Source organism: Aegilops tauschii, chromosome 4 (genome assembly GCF_002575655.3).
Source record: "Aegilops tauschii subsp. strangulata cultivar AL8/78 chromosome 4, Aet v6.0, whole genome shotgun sequence".
Classification (NCBI taxonomy): Eukaryota; Viridiplantae; Streptophyta; class Magnoliopsida; order Poales; family Poaceae; genus Aegilops; species Aegilops tauschii.
This window is the reverse complement of record NC_053038.3, coordinates 170,955,914-170,975,880: the sequence shown is the minus strand read 5'-3', so window position 1 is coordinate 170,975,880 and position 19,967 is coordinate 170,955,914.

Below are 19,967 nucleotides of genomic sequence, written 5' to 3'. Positions count from 1 at the left end.
ATGTATGGATCAACTACAATAAGCTTGGCAAAATTGCATATCATGTTAAGAATCTGCCAGAAATATTTTATAGCAAAAGTAGAGCAAGATTGAGTCATGCTATGGCACTCCATAATTGCAAACAATTACAGGAATGGATCAATTACAACAATAGATACAAAACATCCTTACTGAACATCTCCAAAATATGCATGGATCTCTCTGTAGCATCAAGTTTACATGGCAACAAAATTACAGCAGACAAGGACTTCGAGAAATCACCAAGTCCCTGAAATCAGAAATATTACGGGGCCTAGTTTGCATGCTTGTGCTAGTCACCACAAAAATCACAAAAATACAAGGACTACACCAATAGAAAGATGGCATGGAATTCTTCAAAACACATGTAGAGCTCATGCTCAAAACATGCACAGATTTAAAGATACAAAAATGACAAATCTCCAAGTTCTGCTAAGAACCAGAGAATAACAGCAAATAGCCCTCTTCCAACGAAGATTTGGGCATCAATATGACCTCTAATGAACATGGTGCAATTGAACAAAATGAAGAGCATCACGAGGCGAACAATTTGACATATTACACGCGCGAAACGGAGCTACATGCACGGAGTTATGGCATCGGGAACAGAGGCACATGCTGAAGAATTTTAGGGACTTGGAGAAAAGAGGGGGGCGAGAAAAAGTCAACGGGGCTCACAGATCGGATCGAGCCCGTGGTCTCGAGCTCATGCTCGTCGACCGGAGGAGGAGAAGCGGCCGGTGGTGGCGAAGGAGAGGAGGCCGGAGGCGGGGGCGGCGCGACCGCGGCGGCGGGGCACGGCGGGGCCGGGCGGGGGCGGAGACGAGCGCGGCGGCGGCGGCGCGGGCCGGCGGGAGGCGCGCGCGCGGGGAGCGGAGGAGCGGGCCGAGGGGGCCGGCCACGGGCCCGGCGGGCCGGCGCGGTCCGGGCGGCGGCGGAGACGACGTGGCGGCCTGCGATTGGCCGGGCGGCGCGGCGGACGTTGTCCGGCCGGAGCGGACGCGTCCGGCACGGCGCGGAGGGAGAGGGTTAGGGTTCGTCTGTGATTTCGTTTTTCGGGGGAGATGTAGTTTTATAGGTAGAGGGAGCTAGGAGACTCCAAATGAGGAGCGGTTTTCGCCCACACGATCGTGATCGAACGAACTAGAGCATGTAAGAGAGTTTGGTGTGTTTTGGGCTGGTTTTGGAGGGGTTTTTTGCTGGACACTCAAATGGACTTTGCGGATGCCCGGTTAATCGATGGAGTACCAAACGACCTCCGAATGGAACGAAACTTGACCGGTAGTCTCCGGGTGGTATATTAAGACCACTTGACAAGACTTGGTACATTCCGAGAAAGTTTGACACACGCACACGTAAGAAAACAAGAGGGGTGTACCGGAGGAGATAGGAGCGCCGGATTGGAAAACGGACAACGGGAAAAATGCTCGGATGCATGAGACGAACACGTATGCGAATGCAATGCACATGATGACATGATATGAAAATGCATGACATGACAAAATACAAAACAAAAGACAAAACCCGACAACGGAGGGAAAAACATAACACATAGCCGAAAATGGCAAGAGTCGGAGTTACAAATATGGCAAGTTACATGCGGGGTGTTACACGGGGTCCCTCCCGGGAGTGTAGGGTTTCTTGTCTTCAAAAGCCCTCGCCGGTCAACCTGCGAATCGCGCTTCCGGTGAGACTCCTTCGACGTGAGCTGCGGTGCATCACCCCCGGCGTCGAGGGTACACGTGACGTGTTCGTGTGTGAACAAACTTTTTGGCGACTCCGTTAGGGAACAAAGAGCAATCATCATCATCCATCATGGTCGATCTTCCCAAGCCATCTGAAGTGGATGCCGATAACATCATCAAGCCCAATTTTGAGGAATTATCGGCAGACCCTCGCCAAACTTTTGAGGAGTACAAGAAGGCACGTGAAGAGAAGGAGATGCAGGAGTTCCTTGGTAAGTTCAAAAAGGATCGCCAAGGCAACAACACTTCAATTGAAGAAATCAAGTTTCCTCCTCTTCACAATAAGCAGGTAGAACCGGCTGTAAGCAAAATCTTCTCTCCCGAACAGTTGCCTGAAATTACTACTCTTATTGCTCAGAATAATGATCTTATTTACCAAGCTATCATAGACAATAATACTGCTCGAAATAATACTCCTCAATCATATAATGGTAGTGGTAGTATGTATGCTGGTGTGCAAAACTTTACTCCAACTTTACCTATTTCATCGGCGCCACCCGTGCCATTGAATTCTTATCCCAGTCAGACAAACCAACTTGTTGCTCCACCCTTTAATCCTGCCATGAACGTACCAAGTTTAGTGAATCCAACTGCATTGCTAGGTTATGGTTCGGCAAGTCCAACATACACACCACCATCTCTTTCGACTAGCACTGTACCAATTACTAGCGGAGAGGGAACAAAGACTACATGGGAGCATCTTAGTCAATACTTGGCACAATTAGGTGAGGCAAGTTCACGAGACGAGTGGAAAGTACGTTATTTTCCTTTATCTTTAACCGTCCTGCTTTCTCGTGGTTTTCTGCATTACCACCCGGTTCTATTACTACAAGGTTTCAATTGGAGCAAAAGTGTCATGATCACTTCTATAGTGGTGACAATGAGCTTAAACTATCCCATCTTACATTGGTTAAGCAAAAGTATGATGAATCAGTCTCCGATTATGTTAAAATATTTAGGGATACAAAAAATATGTGCTATAGTTTGGTGATAACTTAGAGAGTTTGGCTGATCTTGTGCTTAGTGGTTTGAGAACTCACACTAGAGAAAGGCTAGAAGGATACGAGTTTTTAAATATCAACCAAGTCTTGCAAAGGACTTTGGCTCGAGAAAGCCGAAGCAAAGATCTTAAAGAGGTGCATAGATATAAAACTGATCGTTCCAAGCTGAATATGGTTGAGTATGAGAGTGACCACTTGGACGATGAGGGTGATATTTATGCTGCTGAATTTGTTTGGCCATCTAAGGCCAAACCGTTTACTTGCAATGATTTAAATCCGATTCATAAGAATCATGATGAAGAGATGAAATTTACTTTCAACATTGCTATGTGTGATAAAATATTTGATGCTTTGTTGCAAGCCAAGATTATTAGAATATCTCATACTTTACCACCGTTCGAAGAGCTAAAATGGCATGCTTATTGCAAGTATCATAATTCTTTTTATCATGCTGCTAATGATTGTAATGTTTTTCGACGACAGATACAATCGGCCATTAATGACGGACGATTGAATTTTTCTGAGATGCAAGTTGATAAGCAGCCTTTCCCAATGAACACCATGGATTTGGAGGGGAAGAAGATGTTAATTCGGCCCAACATAGCCGAATCACCTAATAAAAATAATATTGTCATAGGTGAGCCCAGGAAAAATAAGGAGAGCGACAAGGTCTTGGGGAGGCAAGTTGTGCTTCACAAGAAACCTGGTGGCAAGGAGGTAATCAAGATCACCATCAAGAATCCTACACTCGGGGGGCAACCACAAGTGCAAGAGAACACTCATGTCAAATTTGTTAAGCCCAAGAGTCCAGAGGTTGGCAAGTGGAAGACGAATGAAGCTAAAGTGCAGCGCAAGAGAATCAAGCCAACTTTTGATATGCTTATGTCCAAGTATGCCAATCAAGCAGCCGGTTCTAGCTCTAATCGGTCATCAAATTTGAAGCGCTCAAGATCACCTCCGAGGGAAGAATTTCAGCATCACATGAGGCCATATGGGTCATGTGCACCAGGACCATGGATGGCGCCGCCACCCTATGCGCCATACTACATGGGAGGCTTCAATGGAGGATGGGGGCAGCCCCCAATGGCCCCTTATGCTTTTCATCCAGGTTGCGCAGAAACAAGGAGGCCCGTTCATGAAAGGCTTTCTTATCCCACACGAGGCCGTTCGAACAATGGTGTCAATCGGCCAATGCAAGATAATCAGAAAAGGGTCAGCAGGCAAGTGTGGCGTGCCAAATCACCAAGTGCTGAAATTTCAGAGCCTAGCAAGCAAAAGGAGAAGAATGCTAGTGGTGAAACTATTATGATAGGCACTAAAGAATTAATAATCAAAGAGCCGATTATTGTTGATAATCCAGCTGATTCTAATAAAGATGTGGCTGCGGTCCAGCAAGGCCCCATGGCTAATGATCATGAAGCTAGCACAAGCAAGGCCAAGTCGACGGATCCAAAATATACTCAGCCTAAGTGGTGTCCTTCCGGTCTGACCAAGGCGCAAAAAGGAGATTGCTGTTCATGAGGATTCATGAGAAGGAGGAACAAGAAGCAGAAAAGCTAAGGGATAAATTATTCAATGAAAGTCGTCCCATGGTACCCCCAAAACAAGTTTGGAGGCCAAAGCAAAAGGAAAATATAGCAGCTTCTGCATTGATCATAGCAGCGCCTACACCACCAACGGAGGACGATGAGGCTACTATTACATCATCCACTTTGCCTGCTACTTCCTCTTCCCTTGAAGATATTTCGGAGTCAGTGGACATGCTTGCGGAAGGAGATGAAATGCTTGATTATGAGTCTACACCGGTTCATGAAGGTATGGGTATTAATATGTATTACTTACCCGCTGAATTTCATGCTATAGATGAAGAAGGGAAGTAGCTCAGCTAGATTTTCGTCCTAAAAATGCTATATTCGAGAAGACAAAAGAACCGGTGATGCACTTAAAGCCAGGTCATATTAATGGATCGCCGGTTGCTAGAATGCTTGTCAATGGTGGTGCTGTGGTGAATCTTATGCCATATTCGGTCTTCAAAAAATTGGGGCTGCGTGATGAAGAGTTAATAAAGACCAACATGGTGCTTAATGGATTTGAAGGCAAAGAGAATACTGAAGCCAAAGGTGTAATGTATGTCGAGCTTACGGTGGGAAGCAAAACTTTGGCTACCGCATTCTTTGTCGCCGAGGTGCAAGGTAACTACAATGTGATATTAGGCCGCGATTGGGTTCATGCAAACCAATGTGTGCCATCTACTATGCAGCAGTTTTTAATTCAATGGGTTGATGATGAAGTAGAAGTCATTCATGCAGATAATTCGGGTTGTGTTGCTTTGCCCGATGCATTGGTGGATTGGCAACATCCCAATGCTACTTGCTTGATGGGGCGTGACTTATCAGAATATGATTTTCTTAGTGCCACAAAAAGTGGTTTCTTGCCCGTTTCTTTAAGGCCGGTTGGCGATAATCAGCTCCAAGGTATGATGTATTGAAATGGATCCTAACTCAGAGTGGTTACGAAATCGTCTTGTAGAATATCAGTCCAATGAGAATGATATGTATGAGTCCATAGAAGAGTTAGATTATATGGATAAATTAGGGTAAGGTTTTACATTGGCCAATCCATTACAAGAGATAGATATAGGAGATGGTTCAATTCCCAGGCCGACATTTGTAAACAAAAATTTAAGAGCCCATCACAAGGCTAAGTTGATCGTGCTATTGAAAGAATATGTTTGTCGTTTTGCATGGGAATATCATGAGATGCCAGGTTTACGCCGAGAACTAGTGCAACATTGGTTACCTATAAAGGCCAGTTTTCGGCCATACAAGCAATCGGCCAGAAAGTTTAATCCAAAAACGTACGACCGGATCAAGGAAGAGATTGGTCGTTTGCTTAAAGCTAATTTTATTAGACCTTGCAGGTATGCCGAGTGGATTTCTAACATTGTACTAGTAGAGAAGAAAGGCTCCGACAAGTTGAGGGTGTGCATTGATTTCAGAGATTTGAATAGAGCTACACCAAAAGATGAGAATCCTATGCCAATAGCCGATATGCTTATTAATGATGCTTCTGGACATAAGTTCATTAGCTTTCTTGATGGTAGTGCGGGGTATAACCAGATTTTTATGGCCGAAGAGGGTTTCCTTGGTTTATTTGAGTGGACAGTGATGACCTTTGGATTAAAAAATGCCGGTGCCACGTATCAAAGGGCGATGAATTTAATTTTTCATGATTTACTTGGTGTTATACTTGAGGTTTATATTGATGATATTGTTGTCGAATCGGATGCTTTTGAATCCCATCTAGCCGATTTGCGCTAGCTTTTGAGAGAATGAAAAAATATGGACTAAAGATGAATCATTTGAAGTGTGCTTTTGGCGTATCGGCTGGAAAGTTTTTGGGTTTCATTATTCATCAAGATGGCATAGAAATTGATCCCAAAAAGATAGAAGCTATACAAAAGGTAGAGACCCCAACATGCAAGAGAGATATGCAAAAATTCCTTGGCAAAGTCAATTATTTGAGGAGATTCATAGCCAACTTGTCAGGGAAGGTTAACGCATTCACTCCCATCCTTCGGTTAAAGAATGAAACTAATTTTAATTGGGGGGCGAAACGGCAAGAAGCATTTGACATGATCAAAAATTATTTATGCACTCCTCCGGTGTTGAAAGCTCCCAAACATAAAGAGCCCTTTAGGATTTATATTGCAGCGGAAGAAGGTGTTATTGGTGCTATTTTAACTCAAGAGACCGAAGGAAAGGAGCATGTTATTACTTATTTGAGCTGACGATTATTGTGCGCAGAGAAAAGGTATACATTTATTGAGAAATTATGCTTATGCTTATAGTATGCTTGTACAAAATTGACACATTATCTAGTGCCTAGTACTTGCAATATAGCTTGTCAAACCGATGTCATCAAGTACATGTTGCATAGGCCAATTCTTAGTGGTAGAATTGGCAAGTGGGCTTATTCTTTAATTTAATTTGATTTGGCTTATGAATCTCTGAAATCCATGAAAGGACAAATCGTTGCTAATTTTATTGTTGAGCATCGGATTGATGACAAGCATGATATTGATATAAACCTTGTCTCGTTCGTACCATGGAGATTATATTTTGATGGTTCAGTTTGTAGCAATGGCCAAGGTGTTGGTATTGTTTATATATCTCCTCATGGTGCTGTTTTTGAAGCCTCGTGCCGCTTAGAATATTTTTGCACAAATAATCAAGTCGAATATGAGGCATTGTTATTCGGCTTAGAGATGTTGCTTGCCATAGGTGCTACACATATTGAGGCTTTTGGTGATTTGTTATTAGTAGTGCAGCAAATATCCAAAGTTTTTCAATGTTTGGACGAATCACTTAATGTTTATCTTGATAAATGTCTAGATATAATTTCTACTTTTGATTATTTTAGCATTGCTCATATATCTAGACATGACAATTGGAGAGAAAATGAGTTGGCACACAAGCATCCGGCTATCATGTGGATCATGGCATGTTTCATATTTCTCAAAGGCCGATATCTAGTCTTGCCAACATAGGGGAGCCGAACCGGAGCCCACCGTTTCGGTCACTAACAAAATATTTAATGCAGGAGAAAATCAAGACTGGAGGAAACCCATTATTGATTATTTGTGGGATCCTAGTAAAAGGGTGGACAGGACTGTTCGGTGTATGGCTTTCAAATACACAATGAGAGACGATGGTTTCTGTCGCCGGACAGTTGATGATGTTCTTTTAAAGTGCTTAGACGAGGACCAAGCGAGAGTTGCTATGGGAGAGGTCCATGAAGGTATTTGTGGCACTCATCAGTTGGCTCCCAAGATGAAATGGCTATTACGAGGTGCTGGGTTTTATTGGCCGGCGATGGTTAATGATTGCTTCAGGTATTATAAAGGATGTGAAGCTTGTCAAAAGTTTGGCGATATTCAGTTGGCTCCCGCTGCTATGTTATATCCTATTATCAAGCCGTGGCCTTTTAGAGGTTGGGGATTAGACTTTATTGGAGAGATTCATCCTTCTTCTTCAAAGGGGCATCGGTTTGTGTTGGTGGCAACTGATTATTTCACTAAATGGTATGAAGCAATACCACTCAAAAATATGACGCATACAGAGGTAATTCAATTCATAACTGAGCGCATTATTCATAGATTCGCCATTCCTCAAACGTTAACTACGGACAAAGGTTCATCCTTTTTGTCACATCAAGTTAGAGAATTTGCCGAATCATATAGGATAAAGTTGCTCAATTCCTCTCCATATTATGCACAAGCCAATGGACAAGCTGAGTCTAGCAATAAAATATTAATCAAGCTCATCAAGGAGAAGATTGAGGATAATCCAAGCAGATGGCATGAGCTATTGTCCGAAGCTTTGTGGGCACACAGAATCTCAAGGCATGGTGCTACAAAGGTAACTCCATATGAGCTCGTATATGGTCAAGAGGCCGTTTTACAAGAGGAAGTGAATTTGAATGCTTTGAGAATAGCCAAACAAAATGATTTATCTGCGGTGGACTTTTATAAGCTAATGATGGACAATATTGATGAAGTCGTCAATAAATGTTTGGCTGCTTTGAAGGCCATAGAGAGAGATAAGTTGAGGTAGGAAAGAGCTTACAATAAGGTCAAATTGAAGAATTTCCAAGTTGGTGATCTCGTGTGGAAGGAGATTCTACCAATTGGTTCAAAAGATAGAAAATTCGGGAAGTGGTCTCCATGTTGGGAAGGTCCTTTTAAGATTACAATAGTTCCCAGAAACTCATATTTGGTGGAATCCGTACAAGGAACATTGTCACCTCGAGCTCTCAATGGCAAATATTTAGAGAAGTACCACCCAAGTGTGTGGCAAGAAGCTTAGACAACCAACGACCGATATATAACTATCGCCCTAAGCAAAGACATGGAAGATATATAACTATCGCCCTGAGCACATATAAATGGCTGATGGAGTGTTGCATCGTCCTTAGAACAAACCATGGATAAAATATTTTTTGGCATCCAAGTTTTACCGAAAAACAGGGGGGCATGTGTTGACGCTCGAAAAGGGCATGATCATAAAGAGTGACTTGAAGTTATAATGAGATGATGTTAAAATTATGAGTTCATGTCACCATTTGCTGGCTCTCTTAAGATGATCAAAATAGATATGGAGATGGTCCAAAACGGAGCTCAGATGCGGAAGTTATGACAATCTTAGAGATGCTCGTATTGACACCAGATTAAAGAATGGCATGAAATCTAATTAAGATGACCTTGGATGAAAAACTTTCAACTACAAAGTTCCTCGCCTCGTCGAAATAGACGATTTTGATATAAAATTCGTCTCCCTCCGAAGTCATATGCAAAAGTTACAGACAAAACCGTGCGCTGCAGCAATGTTTGGCTGGATCATCCCAGTCGGGGTCCGGATCATCCGGGAATTGAAGGACCAAGACCACAGAAGTTTTGTGATGAAGCCGGATGATCTGGGTCCAGTCCCGGATGATCCGGATGGAGGCCGGACAATCCGGGTAGAAGTCCGGACGTCCGGACAACTTTTTCTACTATAGATTTTAGAAAACGGCCAGAAACACCATCAAGATGGCCACAGATCGAAAAGTGTGCTACATAAAAGTTGTGCGTCTCGTCGAGTCGGTTGATTTTCATATATAAATCGTCCAAATCCAAGGTCGTATGTGGATTCTAGAGCCAAAACAGTGAGGTGCTGTTAGAAAACTGGGCTAGGCCGGATCATCCGGGCCTTAAGCCGGACATCCGGGCCGGAGGTCGTAGGTCGTGAATAGTCCATGTTTTGTTAGGATTTGATGATTTGGATGGCTAGGCAAGTCCTCTTCTTGTACGGGAAGTCCATCTGCCTCTTATATAGACAAGAGGTGACGGCCGATTGAACAACAACATACAATCGCAAACGCATCTACACATTTTTCATCTACGTTTTGTCTCCCTCGTTCTTGCTCCCTCATTCTTCGTCGTTCTTCGTGTTGGAGAGCTGTGAATACCGAGGCTCTAGGGGCAGCTTGAACGACCTAGGGCAGCCCATAGCCGCCGCACTCCCCGACGGGGTCCCTCCCGAGAGTGTAGGGTTTCGGGTCTTCAAAAGCTCTCGTCGGTCAACTTGCGAATCACGCTTCTGGTGAGACTCCTTCGACATGAGCTGCATGACGTGTTCGTGTGCGAACAGCGGCATCCCCTCGGCAAAGAACCGCGGGAGCTGGATCCACGTGCGCGGTGGCATCACCGCCCACACTAAGTTTGTTGTCAAAGGGCATTTAGTTCGTGTGATCATTGATGGTGGAAGCTGCAATAATTTGGCAAGTATAGAGATGGTCGAGAAACTTTGCCTCACCACTACAAGACACCCCCATCCATATTACATCCAATGGTTCAAGGATTGTGGTAAGTTGAAGGTAACACGTCGTATGAGTGTCCATTTTACACTTGGTTCGTATCATGATTACGTTGACTATGATGTTGTACCTATGCAAGCTTATTCTTTATTGTTAGGTCGACCTTGGCAATATGATAATAGTGTTACCCATCATGTTTGAAAAAATCCGTATAATCTCGTGTTTGAAGGAAAACCATTCACTTGCTTCCTATGACACCCGATGAAATAATAAAAGTTCAGAAAACTAAATCAACGGATCATACTATGCATAGTATGCTTGCTATAAATTATGGAAATTTTCCGTTGAGTGTCTCAACTTCTGTTTGAACATACCGTGTGTCCATATAGTCACTTTACATTCCCATAGTTCATATATAGACTCTATGTGGGATAAAAGTTATCATGATATTCAAAATGTTATGCTCCGACATGAGAAAATTTATCATGATATTCATTATGGTGCTATTACAAATTTATCACACCCGCACGAGCTAACGCCTTTGGACCGGCATATATGTGTTGCATCTACTTTTGCTTTGCTCTATGATGTGTTCCAGATAATTAGAAGCCGAGGACGGCTTTGTTTTCAAGAAAGGGGGATTATGTGGACATGGCCCAGACAGATACGACGGAAAATATTATTTTTCAGGTGATTTCTATTCAAAATTATTCAATAATTTATTTCGTTTCCCAAAACAAAAAGACTTCACCTATTTTTATTCTATGTGTTATTGCAGAATATTTCCACAAACCAAGAATTAAATTACAAGACCAGATGACGCGTCACTTATATACAGAAGATATATTCAAGCCACGAGTTAAGATGCGACCGGAAATCAAATAACCTTATGTATGTGTGTGTGCGTGTGAATGCTTGTACAAGTATCTACATACGGCCATGCATGCTGAAGGATTATGCATGCACCTACGCATAATTTCCTAGTCGTTAGAAGGAACGAAGGACGTGGTGCTAAGCACAAGGAAAGAAGGACATGGTGCGGTCAAAGCCAAAGGCAGGGTAGGTACATCACCAAGTCCAAGAGAGACATGACTAGGATTTCGTCTCTGACTAGAAATGGACCTGCGTGTATATCGGACAAACCAGCAAAGGTCGGTTTGTATCTATAGCTATATATACGTCTCTCCCTCTAGATTTTAGACTCGGGTTTTGTTTAGAAAAGTTTAGCTTTAGCTACTTTTATTTTTCTTCGCTCATAGCGGGTAGTGCTACCGTCAAGACATCCTATCGGAACCCCAAATTTCATCTTATGAGATTTATTCCATCTAGCATATCCGCAATTTCAGATTGCTTGCCTCTTATTTTCTTGCATGTTCTTTGATCTGCTTGCAGGAAAAATCCTTCGTGGATAGGTCGATCACGCCGTTGGCTCGGTCGCTAACACCGTGGAGTTGGTTCAATGATTGTCGTGGATATCAGTCGTGTATGGTTCTCCCTGTACGGTTGGTAGCCAGATCGTGAGGATCAAGTCCCACCCAAAATCGTAGTTATCTCCTTCTCATGGAAAGATCGGGTCCCCAGTTGAAAGGGCTTTATATCGACTACAGGGGGGGTGAATAGGCGATTTTTATGAATTCTTCACTGAGGAATTTGCGGGTGAGGAAATTCTGAAGCGAAGAACTACTCGCAGCGGAATAAGTACTCAAGAGTAAGCATAGCAGAACATAGGCATGGTCATCATGATGAAATGAAGACAAACATAGAGTACAGAAAGCGTAAACACAGGACAGCACATGATGAAGACAAACAGACTGAAGAAATTGAACTGAGGAAATTGAGAAAGTCTTCTGTCAAAGTCTTCAAACACAGATATGACAATCACACAACACAGTAATGAGGAAATGAAAGAGTTGAGGAAATAGAACCAGTAAGCTTGGTGAAGACAATGATTTGGTAGACCAGTTCCAACTGTTGTCTCAGTTGTACATCTGGTTGGAGCGGCTAGGTATTTAAACCTGAGGACACACAGTCCTCACCGTATTCTCCTTGAACTAAGGTCACACAGACCTCGTCCAATCACTCGTGGTAAGTCTTCAGGAGACTTCCGAACCTTCACAAACTCGGTCGCTCGGCGATCCACAATTCCTCTTGGATGCTCTAGACCATGACGCCTAACCGTTTGGAAGAAGCACAGTCTTCAAAGGTAACAAGCGTCGGATCCACGCAGGATCAATCTCTTCAGTGATGCTCAATCACTTTGGGTTTGTAGGTGCTTGGGTTTGGGTTTTCTCACTTGATGATTTTCGCTCAAAGTCCTCGGAGGATGGGATGCTCTCAAATGACAAATGTCAGTTTCTCTCGGAGCAGCCAACCAGCTAGTGGTTGTAGGGGGCGGCTATTTATAGCCTAGGGAGCAGCCCGGCATGATAAGACATAAATGCCCTTCAATGATATGACCGTTAGGTGGGTAGATATTTTGCGACAGCTGGCGCATAGCACAGCAACGGTCGGAAATTTGAGTATCAAATTCCTCAGGGCTATCATGTCCCTCACTGTGTAGGCAATCCGCACTGGCGAATTCCTAACTCCTCAGTCAGTACAAATTCCTCATAGACCAGAAGAACTTCGTCTCTGTCACTAAAGAATATGATTGAACTGTATGAGATTTCCAATGGCTTCACTCGACGGGATTGGTAGGTGTAGGATTTTGAGTTGAGCATCACATGGAAATTTTTCTTTAGTATTTTCTGTCATCCAGCCCAAAACCCAGGAGTTCACATCGTCAGGATCTCCTGTGATGTGCAAAGTTGCGTAGAATTGAAGAATGAGTTCTTCATTCCAATCAACTATGTCTGTGCAAAAGTTGAGGAGGCCTGTGTCATGAAGCACACTGAGGACAGGAGTGAAGCATGGCAGTGATTCCATGTCCACATGAGGAATATGCTCGTGGTCGAAGACTTTGTCCTTGTTGAAGAGCAGTGAAGAATAGAAGTTGGCCTGGGTGGCGGTCTAGAAGCGCTTCCTTCTAAGACGAGCAGAATCATAGGGATTATAGTCAGTGAAGAACACGTGCTCGCCAAAGAAATCATCAGCCTTGAATTTCTGCTTCTTTTAGAATGGATCCTTTGGCTTGGGCTGAGGAGTGTCAGTCAATTGCATTATCACCTCAGGAATCACAATCTCAGGTTCTTCAGGCTGAGGAATTTCAGCTTCTACTCCAGTGACAGCCTGGGTCTTCAATTCTTCATGTACATTTTCTTCAGCACTAGTGGCTGGAATTTCTTCATGGACAGATGAGGTTGCACGAGGTTCTTCAGATCCCATTTGTACTTCAGTAGCAACAGGGGACTGAGGAATTTGCTGTAAAGGTGTGAAGAGTGGAGAGTTGGGGTGCTGACTTTCCCAAAAGTCATCATTCATCACTGGTGTGGTACAACCAATGTCCACGTCTTCATCTTCTATTTCTTCAATGCCGGCCTCTTCAGCAGTCAACTGAGGCATAGGCGAGGAAATAGCTGGAGTTGAAGGGATTTCATCCACTTCAATTTCTTCATCCATCTGCTCTGACGAAGCAGCAGAATGATTTTCTTCATCAGATCCGCTAGGGATCTCATATTCTTCATCAAAAGAAACAAGGTCCTTTGATGGCATGGTTGAGATCGGAACAGCATCAATGGGGTTTGCAACTGAGCTGGTCAATTTCTTCATCTTCTTTGGAGCTGAAGGATCTGATGAAGCTGATGCTTTCCTTTTCTTCACTGATGCACACTCTGCAGCCTTGGTCTTCTTCACATCTGATGCAGATGGAAGAATTGGAGTTGGGGTAGGCGCAGGAGGAGCAGAGGAATGTGGTTGATTTTCTTCAGGCACAACTGATGCAGTTGCCCTGACCTCTTCATTTTCTTCAGACGCACCACTAGTGGATGCCCTGGCAATTTCATCAGTGGCTGGAATGCAGTCATCAGCCCTGGAACTCACATTTTCTTCAGAAGCCTGAATGTCATCAGCGGTGCTGGCATGTTCTTCAGTTGGCTAAGCAGATGCTTCAGTCTGAGGAATTTCTTGTTGCGATGGGGCTGCAACATTGGAGGTGAACTTCTCAGTCAGTTTAACAAACCTAACCTTGGCTCCTTGCCAATCAGCATAGTAAGCATTGAAATCATCGCCGAGGACTTTGATTTCAAACTGGATCTTCACAAGATCATCAGTTGTCATAGAGACAATGTTGTTCTTCAGGAATTTCTCCTTCCTGTACTGCGCTTTCTTGATCTGCCTGGCCTTCTCAAATTTCCATTTCTCTTCTTGGATGAAGGCAGTCAGCATATGATTTTGGCCAGGAGTCAGCTCGAAGTCAGGCATAGGAGTGTTTGTGTCCAAAAGCAGAGGCACATTTGTGCCCTTGGCTCTAGCGGCCCTGACTTGCCTATCTCTGATGATTTCAGCAAGTTCTTCATCTTCAGCTTCGTCTTATTCAGACGGCACTTGGAAGGCGGCTTGCTTCTTGTGAGGACTTGGGCGAGAACCTCGTCCAGCAGTGGTCTTTGTCTTCAGCGGAGAGAGTCCCGTTGAAGAATTTGGAGCAGTTGAGGAACTAGCTGAAGCTCCTGAGGCAATAGAGATCCCTGTAGTCCTTTGGCACGTGGCAAGATGCACAGGTGCTGAGGATTTGGTCGGAGCAGCTGAGGACTTATGCGGAGGAGCTGAGGATTTTGGAGGAGCAGGAGCAGCGTGAGGAATTGGCCGTGAGGGCTTTGAGGATTCTGGCCATGAGGGAATTGCTGAGGAACTTGGCCTTGAGGGCATTGAAGGTGAAGCACTTGGCTTACGCGTAGGCTTCTTTGCGATGGATTTCTTCGGCTTGACAGAGGCCTCAGTGGCAGCAGCAGCAGCAGAGTCTTCATTGAATTTCCTCACTGCTTCTCTGGCTTGTCAAGCCAGCTTGGCCTGGCGCTTGGCCCATTCATCAAGATAATCCTCACCATGCTTGAGGCTGGTGGGATCAGCTTCTTGGCCAGGTGCCAACAGAGGTCTTCGCATGGAGGATTGAGTGCGAATTTCTTCATGTACTTGGGAGTCACATACCTGTACTCCCTCCACTCTCTTGCCCATCTCCTCTCTATCTTCTGAATGCGCACCTTGCGCTGATTTTTATCTTCCTCAGGGGGTGTGCAGTACCCAGCATAGATGTCCTCAGGGATTTCAAATGCAGTGTTGACCTCAGGCCTCTTTCCTCCTTTCTGTGGCTTCTTTCCATCAGCCATTTTCTTCATATGAGGAATTTGAACAATTGAATTCTCTGAACAAGTATGCAACTTTTCTTCGAGGAACGCGGCAAATGAGTTAAGTTGATGAGAACCTAGAGATTCAGCAGCGGACATGAGTACCTGTGAACAGAGTATTGTTGCGAGGAATTTGGAGAGGTCATATGCGTTCTCAGAAGGTTTTTCAAAAAGAACAAGTTTGAGGAATTTGACCAGATGAGTCTTGAAGAATTTCACTAAGCGTTCTTGGCCTTAGGTTCCAGAGTTGTATAGATCGAAGATCCACACAGTTGAGGAATCTTGAAGAAAAATTATTGCTTAGAGAAACGAATCAAGAATAGATGACATGTGAGGTGTTTAGTGTGTGAAGAATTTGAAGAATAAACACCTTTGAAGATTTTGTAGAAATCATTTGAATCAAAGAGGGCAGTAAAAGTAACTTTTAATTACCCTGGACGAAGAACATGACGAACTGTGAGGTAGAGATGAGAAGTTCGTCTGTGCAGATCTTCCACGCCCTAACTCGGCGGAGGAGGACAGCTACGGCGGCAGCGGAGTGAAGATTTCCGCGGCCGGTGCGAGTACGGCGGCGACGAGGTCGAGGCAGTGGAGCTCTTCCTCACCGGCGACGAGGTCGAGGCAGTGAAGCTCTTCCTCACCGGCGACGATGAAGTAGCGGCGGCTCTAGGGTTTGAGAAGCTCGAGCTGGAGAGAGGTCGACCGGGTAAAGGAAGTGAGGAAGGGGAGAGGGGGTATTTATAGCCACGGTGAAAAACTGTTCCCCCGAAGATTTTGGACGAACGTGCCCCTGACCCTTCTCATTCGCTTGACATGTGTCACCCACGTACTGAGAAGTGGAGATCGTGCAAGATCGTGGGTGAATAGATAAGTATTTCGTGGGATGCAGAACGGTTTGAGCGGCAAAGCCGAAAATTTGGATAAGTTAAAAGTTCCGTTCGCAAATTCTTCAGCTGACAAGGACACAGTGAAGATTTTGAACGAGTTTCAAATAGAACGCACATGAAGAATTTATGAATAGATTGGGTTGAGTATACCATAGAGGGCGAAGGGTCCGATCACATTCACTTAGCAGAAAAACCAACTTGAAGAATTAGCCATAAGTGAATGCTGTAGAGGACATAAACATATATATATATATGTGTGTATATATATATATATATATATATATATATATATATATAGCCAATGAAGAAAAACGACGGAAACAGTGAAGACAATGCAAAGTTGAAGAAAATGAACAACTGAGGAATTTCACTGAGGAAAAACTCAAATTGAAGATTTTCAACTTTTGGTGGTGGCGTAACCCACCGTATAAGAATGATGATTTCAGACACCGCGTACAATTGTCATAGGGTTCTGAGAATCAAATTCTTCGTTAATTTCTTCACACTTAGAGTGTTATTCTTCATTGATTGAAGAAAAATGTTTCTTCATGTGTTGCACATCTAAGTCATCAATTTTGCATAAGTGTTAGGATGAGTGTCCTTTTCAAAGAACATTCGAAGATTCTAAGATATTTAGCTCACACCGCAAGTTGCTAAATCTCTTCCCATCCAAGGGCTTTGTGAAGATATCGGCTAGCTTTTCTTCAGTCTTCACATGCTCAATAGAAATGTCGCCCTTCAACACATGATCACAAAGAAAATGATGACGAATCTGAATGTGCTTTGTCTTCGACTGCTGAACTGGGTTGTGAGCAATCTTGATGGCACTCTCATTGTCACAATAGAGAGGCACATTCTTCATGTTGACGCTGTAGTCCTTGAGAGTTTGCTTCATCCACAACAATTGAGCACAGCAAGAACCAGCAGCAATGTACTCAGCTTCAGCAGTAGACAGTGATACGCAGTTCTGTTTCTTCGAGGACCAACAGACCAAAGATCGTCCGAGGAAATGACATGTACCAGATGTTGACTTGCGGTCCACACGATCACCAACATAGTCAGAGTCAGAATATCCAATGAGATCAAAAGCCGAGCCCTTGGGGTACCATAATCCAAGTGTTGGTGTGTGAGCTAGATATCGAAGAATATGCTTCACAGCCTTATGGTGTGATTCCTTCGGTGTAGCTTGAAATCGGGCACACATGCAAACACTAAGCATAATATCTGGTCTAGATGCACATAAATACAATAAAGAACCAATCATGGAGTGGTATACCTTTTGATCGAAGTCAATACCATTTTCATCAGTGCACAGATGGTCATTTACGGGCATCGGAATTTTGACGCCTTTGCAATCTTGCATGGCGAATTTCCTCAGTACATCCTTGAGGTATTTCTCCTGAGATATGAATATGCCATTGCGCCGTTGACAAATTTGAAGACCTAAGAAGAATTTCAATTCTCCCATCATAGACATTTGATATTCTTCACTCATCATATAGGCAAATTCATCACTATAACGTTGGTCAGTACAACCAAAGATAATATCATCAACATATATTTGGCACACAAACAATTCACCATCATAAGATTTAGTGAAAAGAGTAGGGTCGAGTGAACCGGGGTTGAAGCCTTTCTTCATGAGGAATTCCTTCAAAGTATCATACCATGCCCGAGGGGCCTGCTTGAGGCCATAGAGGGCCTTATTGAGTCTGAAGACTTTGTCAGGATGCTTTGGATCTTCAAAACCTGGGGGTTGAGCAACATATACTTCTTCCTCAAGCTTACCATTGAGGAATGCACTTTTCACATCCATTTGATATAAAGTGATATCATGATGGTTAGCATAAGCAATTAATATGCGAATAGCTTCAAGTCTAGCAACAGGTGCAAAAGTTTCATCGAAATCAATTCCTTCAACCTGTGTGTAGCCTTGAGCTACAAGCCGTGCCTTATTCCTCACCACAAGACCATTTTCATATTGCTTGTTGCGGTAGATCCACTTTGTGCCAATGATATTGTTCTTGCGAGGATCTGGACGTTTAACCAGTTCCCAGACGTTGTTGAGCTCGAATTAATGTAATTATTCTTGCATGGCCTGAATCCACTCAGGCTCCAGAAATGCTTCATCTACCTTAGTGGGCTCTGTGATAGAAACAAAAGCATAGTGCCCACAAAAGTTAGATAAATGTGAAGCTTTTGAGCGTGTGAGAGGACCTGGTGCTTCAATGTCATCGATGACCTTTTCAACTTGCACTTCTTTTGTAACGCGAGGATGAGCTGGTTGTCGTCGAGGAATTTGATCGGCATTTTCTTCAGCACCATTTTCTTCAGGTGCATTAGCTCGACGTTCTTCACGTTCTGGAATGAATTCTTCAGCAGATTCTTCGGTAGGAATGACATCCTCAGTAGCCTTGAACTTGATAGTTCCTCAGGTGCTGGTTCATCTATCACAGAGGGTAGATGCTCTCTTTGCGAGCCATTAGTTTCATCGAACCGCACATCTACAGTTTCAACAACCTTGTGAAGAATGTTGTTGAAGACTCTGTAGGTGTGCGAGTCCTTTCCGTAACCAAGCATAAAACCTTCATGTGCTTTTGGTGCAAATTTAGCATTGTGATGAGGATCTCTAATCCAACATTTAGCACCGAAGACTTTGAAATAACTCACATTGGGTTTCTTGTCAGTGAGGAGTTCATAGGCAGTCCTCTTGAAGAATTTGTGAAGATATACCCTGTTGATGATGTGGCACGCAGTATAAATTGCCTCAATCCAGAAGTGACGAGGCGTCTTGTACTCATCAAGCATAGTGCGAGCCATCTCAACAAGAGTTCTGTTCTTGTGCTCCACGATGCCATTCTGCTGAGGAGTGTAAGGAGCAGATAACTCATGAGTAATACCAAGTTCCTCAAGATCGTCATCAAGACCAGAATTCTTGAACTCAGTTCATTGTCACTTCTGATGTGCTTGATTTTCACACCGAAGTTGGTTGAAGCCCTCGAGGAAAATCGTTTGAACACTTCCCGCACTTCATGTTTGTAAGTGACAATATGTACCCAAGTGTAACAAGAGTAATCACCAACAATAACAAAGCCATAGAGAGATGCATCATTTGTGACTGCTGAGTAATGGTTAGGACCGAAGAGATCCATATGAAGAAATTCAAATGGTAGAGTAGTGGTCATGGTAGTCTTTGATGGATGCTTAGCCTTGGTCATCTTTCCAGCTTCACAGGCTCCGCATAAGTGATCCTTGAGGAATTTGACATTCTCAATGCCAATGACGTGCTTCTTCTTCGCAAGCGTCTGCAAATTCCTCATGCCTGCATGACCAAGTCGTCGATGCCATAGCCAGCCTTCTGAAGCTTTTGCAAGTAGGCACACGGCTAGTTGCGGTCCTGTAGAGAAATCAACAATATACAAGTCTCCTCTCCTAAAGCCTTCGAAGACTTTGGAATTGTCAGCTTCCATAACCACAACACAACAATACTTGCCAAATACAACAACCATATCAAGATCACAAAGCATTGAGATAGACATGAGGTTGTATCCTAAGGACTCGACAAGCATGACTTTGTCCATGTGTCGATCCTTTGTGATCGCAACCTTACCTAGACCCAATACCTGACTTTTGCCTTTGTCAGCGAAGATGATATGCTTCAGATGCGATGGTGATAAGGGA